The sequence below is a fragment of the Vicugna pacos genome, chromosome 3 (genome assembly GCF_048564905.1).
Source record: "Vicugna pacos chromosome 3, VicPac4, whole genome shotgun sequence".
Lineage (NCBI taxonomy): Eukaryota > Metazoa > Chordata > Mammalia > Artiodactyla > Camelidae > Vicugna > Vicugna pacos.
In genome coordinates, this window is record NC_132989.1 from 74,547,073 (window position 1) to 74,564,669 (window position 17,597).

The window sequence follows — 17,597 nt, forward strand, 5'->3', positions numbered from 1 at the left end:
CTGAATATGCGGATTGTTTCTTAACATGAATACCATCTTCTGTTTGAAAGATCCAAAGCTGTAGGGTATTAGGTTAAGTTTTAAGGAGAGCTGTGATTTCTTGGATGGCATCCATGGCATTTATTCCCTCTTAGTGGATGCCTTCCAATTCTAGATCTCTAGGCTAAGCTCCAAACTCACATTTCCAAATGCAAGCTAGACATCTCCCACGGGCACCTCAAATCCAACATGTCCCAAAGCAAACTCCTAGGAAGAGAGTGTAGAGATAAAAGAAGACCTTTGGGAAGGATTTCTCATTGTCATTTGTTCATGCCATGCTTGAATATATTTTTAACAACCCAAGAGGACTTTCTCCCTCTTTCTTACTCAAAATGTATCTGCCCTTTAGAGCCCAGTGTAACTCTCATCTTTTTGTGGTGTCATCTTATGAAATAGCTATTTTCTCTCCATAATGTAAATTACCAATCGTTTATCTGTGATAGCAACTCAGGGTCATCACAAGTAAAGCTTGAGGTGAGTACCGTTTAGTTTGGAACTGCATTGTTTTCTAAATATTCTCAATGTCCTAGATATTTTCACTGCATCACTCAGTACATTGCTATGCAGATGACAGGGGCTCATTTGTTTATTAATTCATTGAAGGAATATTTATTAAGGGCCATATTATGCACCAAGTAACTATTCTACTTTCTGGAGATAGAACAGTCGACAAAACACAGGCCCTGATGTCCAGAAGCTTACATTTTAGTGGAGAAGAAAGACAGAACAAAGAGCTCATTTTAAAGATGAGGAATCTTAAATCTTGAGAAGTGAAGGGGTGTACCCAAGGACACAAGGAATCTAGGATGGGAGCCAGAACTTGAACCTGATCTGTTTTCTAGTGCAGTGGTTATTTCCCAGGACAACAAACCAAGTGCTCTGTGACGTGCTGGAGGATGCACTCCACATGCTGGGTGCGCTGAGAGCATCTGCCTGCCCTTTCAGAGCTACTTCCCTGGGCAGTCTGGAGGCAGCCCAAGAGTCCCACATACTTCTGGTAAGAAGATGCTCCCTTGACTTTCCACATCTCCATCCGCAGGAGCCAAGAGAAAGCCTTGGATCTGTGAGTGCTCCAGGTAGCACCATATGGGTGGGAGCAGAGAGGGGTCCCAGAATTCTGTGTGCTCCTGGAAGACTGCCCAGTCACCTCTCCGCACAACATGCAGAGCTTCACCACTTTTTATCTGGAGATACTCAGGACTAATCTCATCACATACTTTATCATGGTTTCCATTAGTCACTGCAGGAAGCCCAGAACCAGACAAATACTGTATGATTCCTCTTATAGGAGTTACCTATGGTGATCAAATTCATAGACAGAAAATAGAATGGTAGTCGCTATGGGCTGGAAGGATGAAGATATAGGGAGTTTTTTTAATGGAGAGAGAGTTTCAGTTTTGCAAGATGAAAAGAGTTTTGGAGATTGTTTGCACAACCATGTGAATATACTTAATGCAATACAACAGTCCACTTAAAAATGGTGAAGATGGTAAGTTTTGCATTCTGTGTATTTGCCACAATTAAAAAAAAATAAAAGAAGCCCAAGGACCCGAAGTCATCTTAAATCCCCTTGTCGCTTGCTTCTATTCAAGTATATGACTCTCAAGCACCTCCTACTCCAACAATGCTGGTCGTCGCCCTCCTGCTCGCTCCTTCTCTGTAACATTTATGGCTGTCTGACCTGCCTGTGTTGTTTGCCTGTCTCTCTCTCCCCTCAACTAGAATATTTGCTCCAACAGAGCAGAGATTCTTTTTTTGTTCTGTTTACTGCTGTAATCCCAGCACCGGTAAGAATGTCTGACACACAGTAGGTGCTCCATTCATGTTTGTTGATGGACTGCTGACTGGTGAATTTTACGAGGATCTGCATAGGGGAAGGTGAAACTTATTGGGACAGAGAGAGAAATGCAGTAGCAGTCACACCACTATCTCTCTGTCTCCCATAATTTGACATCACCAGAGAAAATATCTTTGTGTTATGTGTTTCATTAAAAAAAATATATATAATGAACTATGTCAAAGCGTTTGTTCTGAAAGAGAGCTGGAAAATGGCGGAGGAGTGCTTTTCAGTTTTAGAATCAGCCTGTCTGTTGCTGCCTGGAGTTTCCTTTTGGGACTGCAACCCCATTTTTTATTAGTGATGTTATTTCATGGCTGGTTTTCACCTTCATTTTTCATTAAAAATATACTATAGACTCTTTTTTTTCATTCACCCTCTTGAACCCATCATTCACTTGTCACGTGTACATTCTAATGCTTTGAAAATTGCTGCAATCATAGGTAATCTACAGAATTCTGCCTTATTAACAGCGCAGCCAGGAGCTAATCATGAGTCTTCATTTTCCAGACACAATTCACAGTCCTCCAGGAACGACTGCTGCATCACTTGCCTTCTTTCTTTTACTCCGCATTGTTTTGCATTCTGAATTCATTTGGTTTTTTGGCTACTTTAAGGATCTTTTCCTTTGAGCTTTCTCGCTGCATGTACACCATGAGCTTAGACTATTTTGTCTGACTTGACCACCCATTTAATTAATTATCTGGTCAGTTCCATCAAAAACATTAAATTCTTTTTCTCGACAACATTGAACCAACTATTCAATCAATTTGATAAATTAATTCAATTCAAGCAGTCTTAACAGCCATCAATGATGACTTGCCTTCTGTCTCAGAGAAATTTACCTTTTTCTTTGAACTTTCCTTTGTATTCTTTTTATTCAGTGCCTTCCTTTTCCTTTTGCTTCAAACTGACCTCAGAGCTCTTTCTGAGGTATGCACTTTTCTTGAATCCTGGAGCAGCTTATGTGTCCTGGATTGTATTATAGACTTCTATTGCTTGAAGGGACAGCAAGAGTTTTCTTGTTTCCAGATCTCTGCCTAGTAGGGTTGAATGCAATAAGACCAGAAAAAAGTGTGTGTTTTGTATATGCTATATACATATAAGTTCATAAAACTTATGTCTGGTTTTTTTTGTACTCTTGAACGCCAGGCGTTTTGATGTAATCAAATTGGGATAAATGTCTAGGTAGTCTTATATTATTTACTGTGGGTAAACTTTTTTCTTTCCATCTTTTAAAAACCTGGGTATAAATTGAAATAAGACATTTCTTAATTGTTTCCTACTCTGGCCTTTATATTAGTTATCAGTAATTACAAGTCACATTGTGGTTTCACTTCAGAGTTTCGAATTTGAAAACATTGAAAAATTTTCAAGTGACTCAAATCAATGATGGAGATGTTTATAAACATTTTCTGCTTCTGATTTTTTGGTAAGATATAGAGAGTGTGTTTTATTTTGAAGTATAGTTGGTTTGTAATATTGTGTTGGTTTCTGGTGTAGAACATAGTGATTCAGTTATACACACATATATATATTTCATATTCTTTTTCATTATAGGCTATTGTAAGATATTGAATCGTAGTTCCCTGTGCTATAAGTAGGACCTTGTTGCTTATCTATTTTAAGAATAGTAGTTAGTACTGCTTCTGATTCTTATACCTTTTCCTCCCCTACCCCTTCTCCTGCTTCCTGCACAAAGATACATAAAGCTCATGACACATATATGCTTCCTGGGCATTTCTGAGCATTTTTTTCATATGGAATATGCCTTATACATTATATTATGCATTATATCACAGTAAAACCTCAAGATCCTGGCATGGCTTGGCACAGAGTATTTGAATGATTGTTGTTTTGAATAACTTGATTTGTCAGAAAATCTTTTCAGTATATATGTGTGGGTGGGGAAAGCTATGTGCAAACTCTGTATTTCCTGCTCAATTCTGCTGTGAACCTGCAACTGCTCTAAAAAATAAAGGCTATTAAAAAAAATTTGAAAAAAAAACTTTTCCCCCCAACTTTTTTTTTTAAATGGAAATTTTCTAAAATAAATTCTGCACTCTATATCCCAGTCATTGGAGAACATAAAATATAATTGTACTTTTTCTTTATCATGAAGGGCATCCATTAGAGAAAGTTGCTGGGTTGTAGAGGCAAGGGCTTTGGAGGTTTTTTTTTTTTTTTAAAGGCTGTTTTTCTTAATTTATTTTAATTTTTAAATTTTTTTTAAAAAATGAAGGTACTGGGGATTGAACCCAGGACCTTCTGCATGCTAAGCATGCACTCTACTCCTGAGCTATACCCACCACCCTGAAGTTGGGTTTTGATTCAATCAGAATTCTTGATTGGAAGCAACAGAAATAAATGGACTTTGGCTTATTCAGGATAGAGGGCATTCAGACAATTGTACAGAGGGCTGGAGACACTGAATCTTGAGGTTAAGCTTCCAGAAATAATGCCTTAATACAGGCCACAGACCTGGCACTATAAGAAAACTACATCCACTGCAGCAATTGGGTAGCACAGTTAAATATAAGTTCTATGCCAGAAACTTCACCTTAAGCTTCTCCTGTTGTCACTAGTATGAGAGAGGGAGAAGAAAAGGAGAAAGAAGGATTGAGAACACTGAGTGTGAGTGAACATTCTGTACCAAGTCTAGAGTGATGCTCTGAATCTTTGTTTCATGGGTGTGCCCTAATGGGAGGGAGAGCTGACATTTTCAGCTCCTCTGTGGGGAGGTTGTCTTTTACTGACCAAAACTCATAAAATGTGCAATTCCTGAAACAAAGAAAGGGATTCATATAGGAAAGCTAAGATAAATGTCAGATGCCCACTGTAAGTATAGTATAGTTAAATATACAGTATCCCAGGACAAATCTTGGTGTGCGCTTCCATGCATCTGCCCTGAATGAGCCCAGTTCCTTGTTTCTTTCTCAAGTAAGTGGCATGCAGCCTGTGCAATTACAGCGTAAGGTGGTTGCCTTTCTGCAGAGTCAAAATCAAAACCTCTTAAGATGTTTTCTTGTCCTCAGTAAAATTCAATATTCTTATCATTCAAGTTTGGCTTTTTTGGCACTATTTGAAACATTATCTTATTTTAACATCCAGAGCTATTTGTTTTAGCTTCATGGGAATTTTCAGGGGTCAGTCTTTGAAAATATCAGGATTTACCCCTAGCCTATTAAAGATAGATGATGTTTTTGTGATTGCAGGCATCACTGGGCATTTCTGTTTCCTGGATTTCTTTAGTTCCTAATACAGTTGGCCCTTGAACAACGTAAGTTTGAACTGCATGGGTCCACTTATTTGCGGATTTTTTTTCACTAATACTAACTGCTATATATAGAATAATAGATAAACAATAAGGTCCTACTGTGTAGCACAGGGAACTATATTTAATACCTTGTAATATCCTATAATAAAAAAATAGAAAAAAGGAATATATATATATGTGTGTGAATATATATATGTGTGTGTGTGTATATATATAAAACTGAGTCACTATGCTGTACACCAGAAACTAATACACCATTGTAAATCAACTATACTTCAATTAAAAAAATACTACTATAGTACTACACAATCATCAGTTGGTTAAATTCATGGATGTTGAGGGGTGTATATGTGGATTTTTGACTGAGCAGATGGTCGGTGCCCTAACAACCCCCTCTTGCCCCCTGTGTTGTTTAAGAGTCAATTATAATTGTGAAATTTGGAGTTCTAGATAAAGGTTAATTCAAGCTTACCATTAGTCTAGCTATAAAGAAGTTGGAATGGAATTCACTGTATACATCCAGATGATTGAGTGTGTCAGTTTACTTTTTTATGAATGGAAGTGATCCCGCTTGGGCTGGACTCCTGGGTGCTGGGAGAGTGGTTGAGATGACGAGGAAATGGGAGAGGCAGAGACCATGGAGGAACCTAGAATCTCCTGACTCCAGGGCACCGTGGCTATGCTTCTTACCTCTAAAACGATCATCCAGAAATTCAACTACCTAAGCTCTTGAGCCCCAGCCTTTTCAGTATTTATTGTACTGCCTATCAGCTGTTTTGAGTTGTAGAAGCACTGGTAGTAGATTTCGATGGGAAGGAAGAGACATTCAAAAGTATTATCTAAAATTAAAAGGCTATATTTTCAAGAATTAAGTTTGGTTCAGATCCAGGCTCTACACTATATAAACTTGGGCAAGTTAGTCAACTTCTCTGACCTCCAGCATCTTTCTATGCAAAGTGGGGATAACTGTGCTTGTTTTGTATAGTGAAGATTAAATGAGATAAGTCGGTAAATCGCTACTTATAGAGAAAGGACTCAGTAAATGTCAGATCCCTCCTTCTGTGGAGTTTATTTATGCACACCGACCCCATCTCTTCTGTGGTGCCCTTAACATCTTTTTAGAGCATTGTTGGTGGAGGATGCTGTCAGTCCAGAGTTTGACAGCCTCTCATTCCTTTGTATGTCAAATGTCACTCCTGAAATCATAATGAACTTCCCAATTTTTTTTTCATAACTTGATGGGGTTAGGGAATTATGCCTATTCTGGGAACATTCCAGCATCGAAGCTGTATACCAGAAGAAGTGAAATTCTGGCAACATACCTCCTCCAAGGAATTAATTCTGTTTTTCGGAGGACTACGACATAAATTTTGCTTTACATTATATTTCCTAAATTGTATTTATTTCTTTATTTATAAGCAATGCAATAATTTAAAAGAAAGCACCATCTTGGCTTATATTTCCCCCCAAAACAATAGCTTTCTTCATTAGAATGTCTCATTTAAAAAGTAGTATTTGTGCTTTCTCTGTCAGCCTTCCAAAAAATTCACTGCTGGGCAGAGAAAGAGGTTGATAAATAAAAAGTAATTTGTTCGTAAAATTTATAAGCTGCTAGAAATCAGGGCCTGGGAAGAAAGTGCCAAGTCAGCTTTAAATAGGAGATAATAATCAAAACAGCAAATGTACAAGTGCATTATGGTAAGAATAAATCAACTGGCAAGGCTCAATGTGAACAATATCGAAAAAACAACCAAGTGAAGAAATGTCAAATGAAGGATCATCTTCACTTGCAAAGAATCTATTCAAATCATAAATTTAGTGCAGGATTTTTGCTTCTCAAAACCTTAGGCAGCAACAACAAAACAACAACAACGGAGCCCTTTGTTTTCCCACAGGCTCCTCACATTCTTTGTCTGACAGGCTTTTTCAGTGGACTGTGCTTTTCATTGCAGGTTTAACCCTAAAAGAAGGGCTCCTGCAAGCTCTGCTTGGGGCTGGAGATATAGATCATCAGTTCGGCATAAGTTTGCTTCTTTAACTGGCCTTTGCCATAAAGGGCATTTGTTGACCATTTTAGTCTCAGTTGCCTAAAGCCAATGTTCCATGAAACAAGCACTTTACAACAGTAAAATACCTTCATTATTATTTCTTTTTCTGCTGTCCCTTTACATTTATTCTGTGTTAGTTCTTCCCTGCCCCTGGATGAAAGATAAAATTTAGGGCAAGTCCTAGTAGCTTTCTGGCCACTTTGAGGTAACAAAAGATCAGGCCGGTATAGTAATAGAATCAGTGTATTTCATTAAAGGTTAGTGTTTCTCCTCTTCTCCCAGCTCTAGCCTACTGAAAGCTGGCTAGAGGCACTGGGCCAAAGGGGATTGGGTCAACCTTTTTTGTTTTTCTCCAATGTGCATCATACCCCTCCTTCCTTATTTTGAGATGAAAGCCACTATTAAAAAATTTTTTTTTCAATGGAGATACTGGGAGGTGAATCCAGGACCTTGTGCATGCTAAGCACACACTCTACTACTGAGCTAAACCCACCCCAAAAGCCACTATTTCAGGTCAATTTCAATGTAGGAGGTAGGAGGGGCTACGGAGAGGAGACATGGAGCCAGAAACGGTCTTACTTGACTAGTTCTGTCATCAGAAGGCAGCTGACTCCACAGATGGGCCCCCTTGATTGTTGGGCATTTTGTGGGTTCTCTGAGTATCCCCACTTCTGGAAAGATCTTACTTGCAATCCATCATTAAATCTGTTCTGCCTTCAAAAAATACCCCCAGTCTTAACATTTCATATGTTCCTCATGTTCCATGCCACTATCACCTCTGTCCTAGATTACTGCAGTGGCCTCTTCCTAACTGGTCTTCCTGTTTCTGCCTGTGTTCCTTAGTCTTTTTTTATATATGGCAGCTAGGGAAATCCTTTAAACATTTAGTTCAGATCACGTTATAGCTTTGTTCAAATTGCCTGGTGGCTTCCTGTCTCACTTGAAGTCCCTGAATGGGCTGCAGGCTACACAGTTTACTCTTCCTCAACCACACTTGCTGACCTCCTCTTCTTCCAGTCTCCTCACTTTCTGGCACACAGCAGACATGATTCTACCTCATGTGCTGTCCTCTCTACCTGGGATACTTTCCCTCAAATAACCACATCTCACTCCCTCAACTATTTAAATCTTTGCACAAATGTCTCTTTCTTAGTAAGCTTCTCCCTGACCATTCCATTGAAAACTGCAAAGCTGCCTTTCTCCCAGCACTCACCCTGTTTTCCTCCCTTGCTTTCTTTTTCTCTGTAACTCTATTTTTTGACTTATGATATATTTTTTGCTCATATACTTTTCTCCTCCTTTGGTATAAACTTGTTAAAAGCAGAAGTGTTATCAGTTTTATTCACAGTTGTATCCTTGGCACATAGAACAGTGCTTGACATGTAGTAGGTACTTCATAATATTTTTGAATCAATGAGTGAATGATCAGTTATACTTATGTTTTATTGTACATCATCTGTTCATACAACCCTAGCTCTCTTTAGGCTCTAGAGAGTAAGGTCAAGATCTTGGTCATTTTGTGTTCCCTGTGTATCTAGCTCAGTGTCTGGCACAGAATAAGTTCTCAATAAATATTTATTGAATAAATTAAAGAATGAATGAATCCAGAAAGATAATTGGAGAGGTGGAACAAAGAAATGGAGGAGTAAACTATCACAGAAGATTGGGGAGGAGAAAGTTTCAAGACAAAGTAAAGTGGTCACATATTAAGGGGGGAGGAAGCCCTGGAATTTGGGATGGGGAAGGGGCTGTGGACCTTTGAGGAGTGATGGAGTGGAGGGTGGATGACAGGGTGGAGGGTGGATGACAGGTTGCAGTGGGATGAGGGGTCAGGCAGAGGTGACTGAGAAGAGGCTGCAGGATGTGGAGGACTCTGTCCAGAAGAAGCTTGTGAGGGGTTGAAATGGAATTCAGCCTGAAGGGCAGTTGGGTGGGGGAATTTTGTGTGTATATTAGTACATGGGAGAATTGAAGATGTTCGTAGGATGAAGTACTTGTAGAGAGAGATTAAAATTCAATAGAGAGGGGACAGATGTGGGAGCAGATCTGGGAGGGGAGAGGAGGACGAGAGAAGACTCAGTCCTGGAAGAAGTAAAGCTCTTTTCTGAAGTAGGAGCTGTCACTGGTCCTGGTTTGGATGCACAGGTGTGAAGTGAAGGAGGGAGGAAACCACTTACCTACCTGTGCACCTACCTACCTATTTATCTGTGTTTTTCTATCTGTCTACTCATCAGTGCATCTGTTCATCTACCATCATTTCTTCTATCTGTTCATCTATCAAATATTCCATTTGTCCTAGAACCCAGAGTCATTTCCTTGGTCCTTCTGACTGCTCATCCCCAGGGATGCTGGGGAAGCCTGTGATACTTTCGGGTGGGACAAGATATGAAAACTTTTCCCAAGTTACCTACAGCTGGAAAGCTAGGAGTTTTGAATTGCCTTATGCAGTGATTTCTCTAGCCTGGAGGTCACTTTGAGGTCAGATATACATAGTGCAAGATGAAAAACAACAGCTTACTAATATTTAGCACTTTATACTTTTCATAGTATTTTAAAATCCAAAATGTACCATCTAATTGCTTACTTCCACTCACTTCTCTGCAGACTAGGCAAGATGATTGTAGGTAAATAATTTCCCACCTTTCCCTATAACATCCAGCAAAAGAATTGTGAAATGCTTTTATTTCTCTTCCAATAATTACCACTTGTCTTTATGAACAATGGAAGGGAACCAAATAAAGAGTAAATGGAAGAAATGAAAAAATAAATCCACTCTGACTTGACACTCTGTCCAGTTAATGGACCCTACAGAAGAGCCACATTAACACTGACACTGTTTTTAATGATGGAATAATTCAATATGTGCACTCATTCGGGACATTTATAGATTATTAATTACACATACACATGGTATTCAAGCTATGAATGTAATTACCCAGGGTCTATCTTTCCTTGCTAGCCCAGCATCTTAGACCTGTTTCCTGAATCACCCCTGGGTGTTGTGTGCTCCTCTGAATCATTTTGGCAAAGTCCTTCTTAGCCTCTGCTTGTATTGACCTGGCAGGCACCTCTGGCTAAGTACCTGCTTCAAGATATTGATTCTCAGGGCAAAGGTACTATGATGATTATGACACCCCCAATTATGCTCATGTTCATAGAGGGGACATGGGAAGCAGATCACAGAGGTTGATTTATTTCAGAGACTTAGGGGACGTCCTTGTTGCCCTTGCCTCTGAATCTGGGCTTAAAGACAGTTTAAAAATGATGAGGGCTGTTAACGGGAGAAAGAGACAGGATGAGCAGATGGTCCATTGGAGGCCAAGAGCCTAAACTGATGGTAAACCAGGGTGCAGATTAGGAAGCAGGGGCTTCCTTGGGGAAATGTATTTCTTGTTCCCAGATGCGGAGGAGTTATTCAGGAGCAATAAGGGTGACCTTAAAGACGGGCCAATCTCTGTGACTAGTTTCCACTCCAGTTTCCGTGGCTTTGCCTGGTGCTTCTTGAGGAGCCCAATGAGGTGGGGTGTGGACTCTGCCTTCATTAGGGAGGAGGGGACACGGGATCCTTCTTTCTCTCTCCCCACAATGTACTGGTATTACTATTATTTTTCTGATTGTAAGCATAGTATGTGCTGATTATAAAATCCTAAACATTTTAGACATAAAGAAGAAAGCGAAAGTCTCTTTAATTCTACACCACAGACATGACCATTGCTATAATCCGTTGTTAACTTTTCCAAGTTTTCTATGCATCTAATAAACATAACACATATATATCTTTAAGAGAAATTAAGTCGTATTAGACCCATTCTTCTATAAAATTTTTTAATATAAATATTTCATGGACATCTTTCTATGCTAATCATATAGATTTTCTTGTTCTTTGCCAATGCTTAGAAGTATGTAGTTATATGGCTATAGTACAATTTAGTTAATAGGTCATTTGGATTTAATTAAACCGTTTTTTTTTTAAACAAGATAGGCTGAAAAAGAAATTATATACATTATTTCCTTTGAGCAGATTCTACAAGCTTAACAGCTAGGTCAAAAGGAATATTTATGTAAATTTTTGGTGTATATTGTCTCACTTATTACCTCCAAAAAGTTAAACTAATTTGCACTTCACAAGTAGATTATTTAAACCTTCACCAGCTGTTGCTAATCTTAAGGTGGAAAATGATATTTCATTGTTATTTTAATTTATGTTTCTTTGATTACTAATCAGGCTGAATACCTTTTCATATGGCAATTTGTTTCTTCTTTTGAAATTGTTCTGCTCATGAGGCTTCACTTATTTTTGAGGAAAAGGAGGTCACTTCTCTTGTTTTTAATTGATGTATAAAAACTCTTCAGAAAATAGAGATATTAACTTTCAGCTGCTTTTTATGTTATATATTTCCCCTAAAATATATCTTATTGCTGCTTTTATTTATTATTATTTTTAAAATCAAGGATCCAATCAAGTTTCAGTCATTGTATATGGTTTTTACCTTTAGTAAAACCTTTAGTTTATTTAGTTTCTTTTTAATGGAGAACAGTCAGTCAAAATTTTTTCCCAGTTAATACTGACTTTTTAAAAGAGATTGTTATTGATTTAAAAAATGTTCTGTATCATATTATTTATGTTTCCTTCTATTCTTAGTTTACCCATAGGTTTAAACTGGAGTGAATATAGAATTTTATAAGCTGCATTTTCTGCACTTACCAAATGATCATTTAGTTTTCTGTTTTAATTTACTGATCTAGTGAATGATATTGATAGATTTTTCTGATGTTGATCCATCCTTGAATTCCAGAAATAAATCTTGATTAGAGGTGTGCTGGTCTTTTAATGTGTAACTGGTTCTACTTGCTAATACTATTTTAAGGATATATATATTCACAACTGAATTTGACTTATAGGTTACCTTTTTTTTTTTTTGACTGTCTTGGTCATTTTTGATATCAGAATTATATGTTTTGTGAAATGAGTTTTTGAAAGCTTTATAGAAATTTCTTATAAAGCCAACATCTGGAACTTTTTTGAGAACTGAGTTTGCTAATTCTTTCAATTTCTGGTTGTTGGTTTTTTTTTTTTAACTCAAGTCATTTCTCAGAAAATTACTAATTTTTTGGCTTTCACATTATTGGCATAAAGTTATAACTAGTAGTATTTTATTAAGAATAGTCCCTTTCCTATCTATGGTTGTATTAAATTTTTTGTTCCATCGTATATGTGTTCTCAAACTTTTTCCTTCTGTTAGATTTGTCAAACATCTGTTAGTGCTTTTTAAAAAAGAACTAGTCTTAGGTTTACTCAACAATTCCAGTTATTTTAAACTTTCTAATTCATTGATTTCCTTTGTTTATTTTGTTGCTCTCTTCCTAGCTTCTGAATATAATATTCCAAAAATATTTATTCTAGACATTTCTTGTTTTAGGAAAGAACTTCGCTTTAAGGATATGATTTTCTCCTGAGTAAGGTTTTGGCTACATCCCATAGAATTTTCCATTTAGTGTTTCAATTAATTTCCAAATAATTTATAGGTTAAGTTTTTATTTACTCTTTGATGTAAGAGTTATTTGGAAGAGTGCGGTTTTAGATTTAATTCCATTTTAATCAGTGGGCTGGGGGTTTCTATAAGAATTCTACTTTTAGAAACTTAATGAGAAATGTTTTATGGACTATTAGATGATCTTTCTCTCTCTTTATTTTAAGTAAATGTTCTAGAGAGATTTGAAAACAATGTGTTCTCTCCCCTTTGGAAAGAGATAATAATTTGTTATGGAAGTTAACATTGTAAGTGTGTGTTATTCACATCTTTTCTTTTTTTTTAATTAAAAATTTTTTCCTTTTTAAAATTATTTTTAGGGGGAAAGTAGTTAGGTTTATTTATTTATTTTTTAATGGAGGTACTTGGACTGAATCCAGGACCTCCTGCATGCTAAGCAGGCACACTACCACTGAGCTGTACCCTCCCCCCTCACATCTTTTCTGTATTTATTTTTTTGTCATCTTGACATGACAAATTTTGGGAATAGTTTGTTAATCTTTCCCACTATGCCTCTGGGTTTTATAATTTTTTTTCCTATTTCTAACACTTCTTTTTGCTTTTTGGGGAGTAGTGTAGTAGGGAAGTTAACAGTACTGATTATACTGTATAGCACAGGGAATTATATACAAGATCTTGTGGTAGCTCACAGAGGAAAAAAATGTGACAATGAATATATGTATGTTCATGTATAACTGAAAAATTGTGCTCTACACTGGAATTTGACACCACATTGTAAAATGACTATAACTCAATAAAAAAATGTGAAAAAAAAGTCACTGATCCCATTGAAAAAAAAAAAAAGAGTACTGATGCTGGTCCACCTGCCTGGTTTGGATAGGACAAGTTTCCTTACCTGTAAAATCACATCATCTATTTGATAGGGCTTTTGCGAGGATTATGTGAGTTGCTGTGTATGAAGAGGTTAGAACTGCATCTGACATACTCTGAGCACTCTGTTACTCTTTAGGTATCTGCTGCTATGGTACTGAGAGTGGAAACGTTCATGGTTGCTATATACTTTGACGAATCTGTTGTTTATCCACATGAAACAAGTTTCTTTGTCCTGTATAGAACTTTTTGCTATATATTACTAAAAGTGCTTTCTTTTTGTTTGTATTTGCCTGGTCTGTCCTTGTAAACAGCATGTAGTTGGAGCTCACTTTAAAAAAAAAATCAGTCTGAAAGTTCTTATTTTTTTGAAAAATTGAAGTATAATTGACATACAATATTATATTAGATTCAGGTGTATAACACAGTGATTTGAAATTTATATACATTACAATATTATCACCTTGATAAGCCTAGTTACCTTCTCTCACCTTACAAAGTTATTAAATTATTGTTGACTGTATTCCCATGCTGTATATTACACTCCCATGACTTATTTATTTTATGACTGGAATTTTGTACCTCTTAATCCCCTTCACCTATATCCCCCAACTCCCACCGCCCTTTTCTTTGGCAACCACTAGTTTGTTCTCTGTGTCTATGACTCTGTTCTTGTTTTGTTTTGTTTGTTCATTTGTTTTGTGTTTTGTATTCCATGTATAAGTCAAATCAGATGATATTTGTCTTTCTCTGCCTGACGTATTTCACGTAGCAGAATACCTTCTAGGTCCATCCATGTTGTTGAGAGTGATAAGATTTCATTCTTTTTTTCTTTTAAATAGTGGGTGGTGTATATATATCACATCTTTTTTATCCATTCATCTATCAATGAACACTTAGATTGTTTCCATATCTTGACTATTGAAAATTCTTACCTTTTAATAAGGGAATTTGACCTACTTACAACCTTTGGGATTACTGATATTCTAATCAATTTTATGCTTTTTTGTTGGGTATGTTTCTAGATCTCTTTTCAAGTTTGGATTATTGCCCCCGTGACCTTCTAGTGCTAGTAGCTAAGCTTAGATCCTTCTAGGCTGGTGTGACTAGGAAAAAGTCTTCAAAATAAGAGAAAACAGAAGCTAGCCAGGGGACATAGCGTCTGTGGTCACAGACCTTTTGGTATCTTGGAACTGAGTTTTCTTTTTTTTTTTAACATTTTTTATTGATTTATAATCATTTTGCAATGTTGTATCAAGTTGTGCGCAGAGCACAACTTTTCAGTCATACATGAACACATATATATTCATTGTCACATTTTTTTCTCCGTGGGCTACCACAAGATCTTGTATATATTTCCCTGTGCTATACAGTATAATTTTGTTTATCTATTCTACAATTTTGAAATCCCAGTCTATCCCTTCCCACCCTCCAAGAATTGAGTTTTCTTATAGCCGTCGTTCAGTGAGTACCTAATACAAGCCGGGTGCTTTTCTAGACACTTTACATGTACTGTTTCATTTAACTCCAATGACATCCTTACCATATAAGTATTATTATACTTATAGATAGGGAGACTAGTTGAAGAAATTAAGGCATGCTCCTGAGGAATTGAAGAATATATTATTTGTAATGTGTAAACTAATTCCCTTTCTCACCATGTATGCGTGGGATGTGGACTAGGCAAAGAACTCGGTCCTGAATTGACTTTTTAAATAATTTTTTAAAAATGGAGTTTCTAAACGAATAGGTTGCCAGCTGCTGGGGACAGTGAGGCTTCTTATTCTGATCCACTCATTTTTCATACTAGTTTAAATTTCCACTCTAAGTTGATTGTTCTGGAGTGGATAATCCAGAGACTAGTAGCCTTTTCACTATTAGAAGGGAAGAAAAAGTGGTGTGACCACACTTTGTCTTTCATCCTGTTTATCTTTTTTCAGAGACTGGGTGTGGAGTTAGTAGGATCTGTGCTTGCTGGTCTCACATGATCCCAGAGAAGAGAAAGCTCATGCTTTATCCATCTTTGTATCTCTAGTGCCGGGAAGAATCCCTGGCCCATGATAGGTGCTATTTCTTAAAATGACCTGAGCTCAGAAAAGAGGGAAAATTGTTTTACATTAACTTTTGAATTATAAAGTTTTAGAAGAAGGCCTGTAGAATAGAAATGCATTCTCTTAAAATTATGTTTTCTATAACTCTTACACTACTTTGTATAACATAATAAAAACAAAGTGTGTTTATTACTCTTTCAAGAACTTACTCTGGACTAAAGCAGAGTATCCTTTCAGTAGGAGAAGGTTCCCGTCACTGAGGGAGGGTGGAATGACACTGACATACAAATGACCGTTTGCATGGGTAATGCAAGTGAGGACATTCAGCTAATAAAAGTGCTCCAAAGCCAGCTGCAGGGGAGACATATAGTCCTGATCTCACAGGAATTCCGTAGTTGGAAAAAAAAAAACAAGAAACCCAAACGAAAACTCCCAGCTTACATCAGGGAAATACTGCTGCAGACCTTTAATGAGATCCCTAGGTGAATCAGTTTTTATACGGGCCTGTTTGACTTCCACAGATATCTGGCTAGACCTTGATTGATTGTCAGGCTTTTTAAGCAGCATTGATTTTTACTGCCGCAACATTGGGATGATGAGGTCATTGTATTTTGCCGTGTTATTGAAATTCTTGTTAAAGCAACCTGGAGGTTATAAGCACATCCAGGCACTGGCTTCTTGCTTGTGCTGTTGTGAGAGATGGGAAAGTTGAGGTAAGTAACGAGGCAAAAAAATTCTCCTTTCTGGTTGGAGGGGGAATTTCAGATTTTTCTGAATTATAATGATAATTAGTAGCTATTCATCATAGCTGATCATTTCTTTTCATTTATTGAGAATGTGTATACACAGACCCAGGGATTGTTCTGAACATTTAACACACATAGCTCTTTGTCCTCACAACACCTCTGTGAGGTAGGTGTCATCAACACCTTGTAGATGAGGAAGCCGCATCTCAGGGAGGTAGGGTTGCTCGCTCAGGGATAATTAGTCAATGGAAGAGCTAAGTTTTAGATCAAGGCTGTGTCTGACTCCACAGCCCATGCTTTGAACTGCTAGTTTCCTGTATGATAGTGTATGAGTGGTTAGATCAGAGAACAGTACTGGAGATTGCTGCCTAAGTGATGAGCCCTCTCTCCCACGTAGACCTGGGTTCTGAGGAAAACTGGAAATAATACAGTGCTTTAGGACACAGCATCTTGACTTCCCCACTTCAAGCGGCGACCACCTGAATCTCCCTTTTGCTTGAGTGATGCTGTGCCCCTGAAGGAGCCTGAGAGGGCTTTGCACATTTTGGGATTCCTCCAGCTACCACCTATTGATCAGTGGCTGCCAGAAGCTTTAATCCGATTAGAGTCTCTACAACTGGTTTCCATCCCTGGCGCCTGCCTCAGGTTTCAGAGCAAGGGGAAAAAGTATGACATCACCCCTGCTTGCATCTGTGCTGGGTGGCTAATGAAATTACGTGATGGATTTGAGGACCATTAAAGTCAATGTTGATCCTTATTATTATTAAGAGTACTTTCAAATTTACTGCACCATGGGGCAGGCTCGAAAGCATCATTTTTCATAGGTGTGTTCATTGCTCTGAATTTTAGCGCACAACTCCGTGGGATATGGAGAACGCTAGCAGCACAGAGAATCGATTCTGAAATCTGCAGGATGAGAGCACACGTAGCTCTTTTGCTGGAAGGAGGAGAAGGTTCTGGGATTTTTCCATCATGAGGCATCACGATGACCCTGGATTGAAAAAGACTAAAATGAAACAAAACATGTTTGTCAAATAAATATGAAGCATCGTTGTTGCCATTAGCAGCAGAAATAGTATTTTTTAATTAAAGTTTAAGTGTTAGTGTACAAAAAAGGGCTCAGTTCAGGTCACCAACAATTCACTGAGCATAGATACTGAGCTAACACTAGGGATACATTGTACTGGGGGAAGGTCAGTCTTGTTTTTTCCATCAGTATGTCTCCAGGGCCCAGCTA

At 37.6% G+C, this 17,597-nt stretch overlaps 2 long non-coding RNA genes across 2 annotated transcripts in view; both read left to right on the forward strand.

Moving 5' to 3' along the window:
- The window catches only part of LOC140689716 (uncharacterized), a 29,654-nt gene extending 12,231 nt beyond the window's left edge, over positions 1–17,423 (forward strand). Inside the window, exon 2 of the long non-coding RNA XR_012064789.1 lies at positions 17,210–17,423. This is a non-coding gene — a long non-coding RNA (uncharacterized lncRNA). The remainder of the gene's footprint in view (positions 1–17,209) is intronic.
- Positions 1–17,597, forward strand: part of LOC140695666 (uncharacterized) — a 475,691-nt gene that overhangs the window by 54,802 nt on the left and 403,292 nt on the right. The gene's annotated exons all lie outside the window — the stretch shown is intronic.